Source organism: Brassica oleracea, chromosome C9, assembly GCF_000695525.1.
Source record: "Brassica oleracea var. oleracea cultivar TO1000 chromosome C9, BOL, whole genome shotgun sequence".
NCBI classification, from domain to species: Eukaryota; Viridiplantae; Streptophyta; class Magnoliopsida; order Brassicales; family Brassicaceae; genus Brassica; species Brassica oleracea.
In genome coordinates, this window is record NC_027756.1 from 18,403,410 (window position 1) to 18,409,639 (window position 6,230).

At 35.9% G+C, this 6,230-nt stretch overlaps 1 long non-coding RNA gene across 3 annotated transcripts; it reads left to right on the forward strand.

The window, feature by feature from the left end:
* Positions 1-3,142: 3,142 nt before the first annotated feature.
* LOC106315839 lies at positions 3,143-5,840 on the forward strand. Of its 3 annotated transcripts, none has more exons than XR_001264665.1 (9): positions 3,143-3,480; positions 3,664-3,769; positions 3,940-4,061; positions 4,133-4,171; positions 4,268-4,312; positions 4,419-4,468; positions 4,560-4,675; positions 4,852-5,044; positions 5,126-5,840. It is a non-coding gene; the product is annotated as an uncharacterized LOC106315839 (long non-coding RNA). The 3 variants fall into 3 exon arrangements; XR_001264663.1 differs by having other exon boundaries at positions 3,144-3,480; positions 4,264-4,312; XR_001264664.1 differs by lacking the exon at positions 4,419-4,468 and having other exon boundaries at positions 3,146-3,480; positions 4,264-4,312.
* The last annotated feature ends 390 nt before the right edge of the window (positions 5,841-6,230 follow it).

Genomic DNA, 6,230 nt, shown 5'->3' on the forward strand with positions numbered 1-6,230 from the left:
ATGATGAGGCCACAAGAAGTTTCATTGCATCTTGGTCTAGAATGTGCAGAGATGACGTGGATGCTTGTTTTTCAACAAGCAGCTGTTTATCCACCAAATAGCCAATCACTACCACAGTCAAGCTAAATGACTATAACCAAGCGCCGAGTGGGAGGCAACCCACTATTAGGTATTTTATTTTGGTTTTATTGGCTAGCATTTATTTACTTTCATTTTATTTCTTTCAGATTTAGGAGACCCAAGTAGGAGGACCTGAATATCGACCGCCGACGAGACGTCGACATCGCTCGACATAGACAAACACACGACGATCGATGCAACATTTCCACATCGATCGATATCTAATACGGTCAGATGTATCTTCCTTACTTGTTACATTTTGTACTTATGAATTATTCCATCATAACTCCGACTGAGTTACACTGCGATAGTGTAATTTAAGTCTGGGGGGAGATTTACTGATATAATTTATTTTATTCTTATATAAAAGGAATTTTAATAAATTATGCTTAGCTATTGAAAATGGGACTATGATCATATATTGATTTAAACTTGAATATCTAACCAATCTTTAGCACCATTTTAGATTTACTGATTGCAGATAGCACTATAGATGCTAAAGCAGATCAACCTATCAACTACACACTTGCCTTGACCGTATGAAGTAACCAAAGCTGATTTCCAACACTAAACCTGACATAACCGCTTGTCTTGGGGCTTGGTATACATGGGATCGGATTCTTCAGACAGGTCTGGAAGGTAACGCCTTGTGTAGATTATTTATCACATTTTATCTCTCTAAATTTTGACCCTAGAATAGTTAGTGATTTATATTTCAGTTCTATCCAAATAAAAAAAAATCTATTGCTTACTTAGGATGAGTCTGAACAGGACTTGGTGGCTAAAACCATTAAGGCTTGATTCATAAAGACTCCAATAAAAGAGTTCGAAACGGGACTTGGAGGCGGCAATCTTCAAGGCTCGCTTTCACAAAGAATTCTTGGATATAGGTCAAAAAGAAGTGAACAGAGCTTGGTGGCAACCACCATTAAGTTTTGATTCATAGAAGCCTGTCCAATCTTGGTCACTGATCCTACAATGGAAGCAGACTTTGACTCAAGAGAAAAAATTAGAGAGAGAGAAACTAGGAACTAACTTTTACCTGCAGCTCCAGAAACCTGTCTCTTGCATCCTATGATCGATACTCCCAAGGTAAAACATTCATTTTATATTTATGCTAAGAAATGAAGTCAGTAGAGGGGATGTCAGACGTGAATTGCTGAGTTGTGTTAGGTTAGAAATGGTTGCTAAGCTAGGATATTGCATAGTGTGCCTCTGTGATAAGGATTTTTTAGATGTGGTTGCAAAATTTTTGAGGAAAAGATTTCTATGCTTTAGAGAGACTGTCTGTATGTTTTGCTTGAGGATAAGCAAAAGGGTAAGTCTGGGGGAGTTGATATAACTTGGATTTGACTTGTTTTCATCCATGGTATATAGGTGTTTTACTATACATATATCTATGTTTTCTACTCTTCTAGATATGTTTTCAGGTTCAGGTGCATTTCAGAGTAAAGCTATAACTTTGGAGCATTTTGGAGCTTAAAATACATTTCATCCGAGCTGACCATGTAGAGGTCGACGAGAGGAAGAACAATCGATCGATGCACATCCAGTGCTGTCGATCGACACCATGAGATGCCTCGACAAATGAAGATTAATATCGATCGATGTACACAAGTACCATCGATCGATGTCGAGACATTGGACATGCGACATTTTGGATCCAGCGGACTTGAAGCCCAAGTCCAAGCTAAATTACGAAAATGCCCTGACGGGTTTTTAACCTAGTAGATTATATACTGCCTAAGTGTTTTGACGGCAGAACGAGCTTTTTGTTACAGTTTTACTTTGAGAGAGAGAGAGAGAGAGAGTTTTGGCCTTGTTGTGATATTCATGATAGATTTGTATTCATTGCTTGTTTTAGCCTTGCTAACTAGAACATGATCATAGGATTGCATACTCAAGCACCCTTGTTATCCCATCCTGACATCTATCTATCATATTAGGACTGTTAGAGAGTGCTAACCGCAAATTTAGTATCTTAATAGGGCATATCATACTCGCGCATAGGCCTGGCTAGAACCCATCGATCGATGTCTTCATACTAACCGTTGAGACACGAGATCTAGGACCATCGACGTCCCTATAGGACCATCGATCGACACTCTTTCGTTGTCAACATACTAACCGTTGAGACACGAGATCTAGTTTGTTAACCAGTGAAATATGCGACAGCTGATCACTGAGTTAAGCGGTTGAGCTCTAACATATCATGCATGCAACAAATAGGCATCTATAGATATTCTAGTCTCCAACACTTGAATAGTGGCCCTGCGTATAATATCATTTCCAACCAAGTTACATTTACTATTTACTTCGCTTGTTACTATTGCTATTTCATTTAAACATTTACAACTCTTAGAATTAATAAACACTAGATTTAATTGTTTCCTAGCTCCTTGTGGATTCGATCCCTAAGTACTACATCTGAACCTCTTTTGATGAGAGTAACACTCCTTAGGGTAATTTGAGTGGTATCAACCACCTCCATGAATCGTCATTCTCCGAATCAACAACCTCAAATTCAATCGGATACAAATTAGAGTTACCATCTACTGCAGTAGCAACAAGTAAAACTCCTTTGTATTTATTTTTTAGAAAAGTTCTATCAACAACAATCACCTTTCGCATTGCATTGTAGAATATGGAGAAAATATTCTCAAATATATTTTGAGAGATTTAGGGTAGATTTAGTTTAGATTTAAGAAACTTTTTAACCGAATATGGAAGTTTCCATTTTTTCACGATTTGCCTAAAATATATACACTACCTAAGCAGAATACCGTATAGTAGGTGAGAAATGTATTCTTCATGTAGGCGTGTAAAAGGCAGAACAAGTTATGTCACGTAATATAACCAATCTATATTATAGAGTTGGGGCTATATATCGTTATCAAACTGTACGTAGACCGAAGATATCTTTTCTAGACTTTTAGGTGGTTTCAAACATTTTACAATAATAAAAAGGCATAATACTCAACTTTCAAGCTGTAAATCAACCAATCAAGAGTTTAATTTTTGACACATCATCCCTATCAAGCCCATCTCTTAAAGCTAAGATCGACGACGAAAATCACTCGACTCTTCGTTTTCCTTATAGTTTCACTCTTGATTATTCTCAATGGTGTTCTTTACTCATTTCTTTATGTCTCCTTCAACCTCCCATCGTTTCTCCTTCTATTTAAACACCTTCATAGAATTTTACATTCAACCAAAATATATCTCTTCGCATCTGCAAAGACCAGCTGTTCGTATTTCTTATTGTTTTGATGATTTTAATCCGTGGGGCTGTTTAATCCATATCGGTGTGTTTTCTCAGATCCCGACATCGGGTCTGACTCGCTGGCAGCTCGAATCATGGTATGTTTATCCATTCCGTTATTCCATCTTCTCCGTATAGCTAAATTGTCTACACACTTAAATATTTTTTATGGGTTCGTTCTCTGATAAGATCAAAAGCCTTTTGAATGGTGTCCAAAATGTTTAGTTAAGCTTTGTGCTAGAAAGTGTAAAGGCACTAACTTTTGTCACAAAATGCTTTAGGTGTGATCTGTGGTAACAACTAATGGAAAGACAGAGAAGATAGCTACATGTTTGTTTGATCCTTTTCTTGCACACTTGAAGACATCAGAAGATCAACTTTCTAAAGGTAACTCGATTATTCTCAAGCCTGAAGATAGTAACAGTGCCTCTTGGTTCACTAAAGAAACAATTCAAAGGTTTTAATACCAATCAAAATTGTTTTATAATGGGACTTTTGGGGTTGAACACCATGATCGAAACTGATACCTTTTCTTCTTCTTTGTTATCTACCATTAGGTTTGTCTGAATTCTGAGCAATCCGGGTGTCCTAGAACGTGTTTACAGTTTAAAAACTGAGAGATCATGCAGATTAAGGAAGCAATTGGCATCCAAACAACTTTGAAGAGGCATTAACTGTTGTAAGTTAACTTTGATTTTCATATACTTTGTTTTGTGAACTCACCATTTTAACGTTAGGTTGTATAAGCAGGTGAAAAAAAAGACTATCTAAGAGCAGAAAGTACGAAAGGTATGCTATAATGCTTAATATCTAAGATTTTGTTTGCCTCAAGGCCCTTGATTTTACAGTTTAACCAATATTTGAGAATGTGAATCATGTAGGAAGGCATTGCTACAGCTCAAAGAGGAGAAAGCCATTGTCATTTATGAGGTTACGTAGAACCAAAATGGTTTCTATAATTAAAAGGATTTTCTTCTCATATTTTTCTCTCCTGAAAAAAAAACAATTAAATTCCATCCTCTTCTATTTTTGACAGCCTGATTCACACACGTAGCAATCAAATTGTTCTACCGCATCTCATGAAAAGTATACCCATTTGCTTGATAGATATTGCTTTCATGTTTGTTTAAGAAAAAGAGTAGTTAAGTATCTGATTGGTAATGGAATTGTTTATCAGGGTTCAAGTCATGATAGTTTTGGAGACAAGGACTATGGTGTTGCAGAAAGAACAAGAACAAAGATAGACGAATCTTGATACTTTCAGAGTGAAATGGAGCGAGAAGATGATATAAGGTAATTTCTTAACATATATATATATATATATATATATATATATATATATTCTAACTTAAAGAGTGAAAACAAAACATGAATTGGACTGGAGTTTGGACAATATGATAAAAAAAAATGCGATGATAAAAAAAAATGCGAGATGTACATCGGATATGAATCACGCTAAGTTCATGCAGAAATCAGGATAAGATTTATGGAACAAGGAAGAAGATGATCAATAGACCGGAGCAAATACAGTGTTCAAGAAATTGAGAGAAAAAGATTAGAAGATCAGGAACAGTCTTACCAAACATGGTCATAGTCATTACCACGATCGTGATCATGAAGAAGAATATGACGAGCAAGAACCAAAATGGCACAGTGAGCCAGGTTTGCCATTTACCATAAATACATAAGCGTTAAGTTTTTGTGACATTAACGGTTTCTTTGTTTTATATCTGAACGGCACAGTGTATACACAGGCGGTATAGCAGGTCAACCTGAGACACCTTGTCCTCCCGGAGAAATTAATTTTTTGCAATGGACAAAAGTTTTTCAGTTTGTATCTTCGGATTATACCAAACCCATTGAACTGGAGCCATTACGAGATCTCTTTCATGGACACGAGATGATGGATACTTCAGATTTGATGATACGCTACCTTTCATTGTTCCGTAACCATGAAGCTCATATCCAGGTGTTCGAGTTTGAAAGAATCTTGAGTAGCCCTAGCTATCATGTTCTGCTTCATCAATGTCGTAGGGATGCCTGCTTAAAATTCATGTATATGTGGAAGAAAAGCATGAATCTGGTCAGTTAATACAGATCTGTTGTATTGTCATTTGTACAGCAAGAAGGTGAAGTTTCAACCCAGATAAAGGGAAATAGCTGATGATGTTCCAAAGGTAGAGAATCTAAAGACTGCAGAAAAGATGGAGAGCTAAGAAAAACAAAAGAGTGATGTCAAGTTTGAAATACAAAAGAACCTAATCGTAATATGAATTAGACTTGATAGACAAATCCAAATGGTGCTTTATCCACCCAGCTACCCATATCTACATTTTTATTATTTAGTTTTCTTGGCTAAAACTTTACATATGATCTCCCTAATTTGCTTTTATATGTTGTTCTTTGTTTGAGGGTTTTCTTCTTGATTGTTCACTCAATAAAACCTATTAAAAATTTCTATATTGTGTGAGAATATTTGTTTGCATTGTCTAATCATCGTCATTCATCTAGGGATTGTAACGAATAAACGGTTTTCTTTCTACTATGAGGCTGCAGGCAACTTGGTTTTTAGTTGGAAAACAACTTAAGAGCATGTAATGTCTCAGTTTTTTTTTGTTGGTCTGTAATGTCCTCAGATCTATTAATCCCATTCAGCTCCAAAATGACATATTAATTTAATCATTAGAATTTTGATTACAAAGAATCATTAAAACTGTGAACCAACATAGAGAAAAGAGTAAGATGTTTGAGACGATGGCAAAAAATTTAATTTGGATAGTCCTTGTCGGTTTGTATGATTTAAATATTAAATTTTGGTGATAGTTTGCTTAAAAAGTTTGTTATTTAA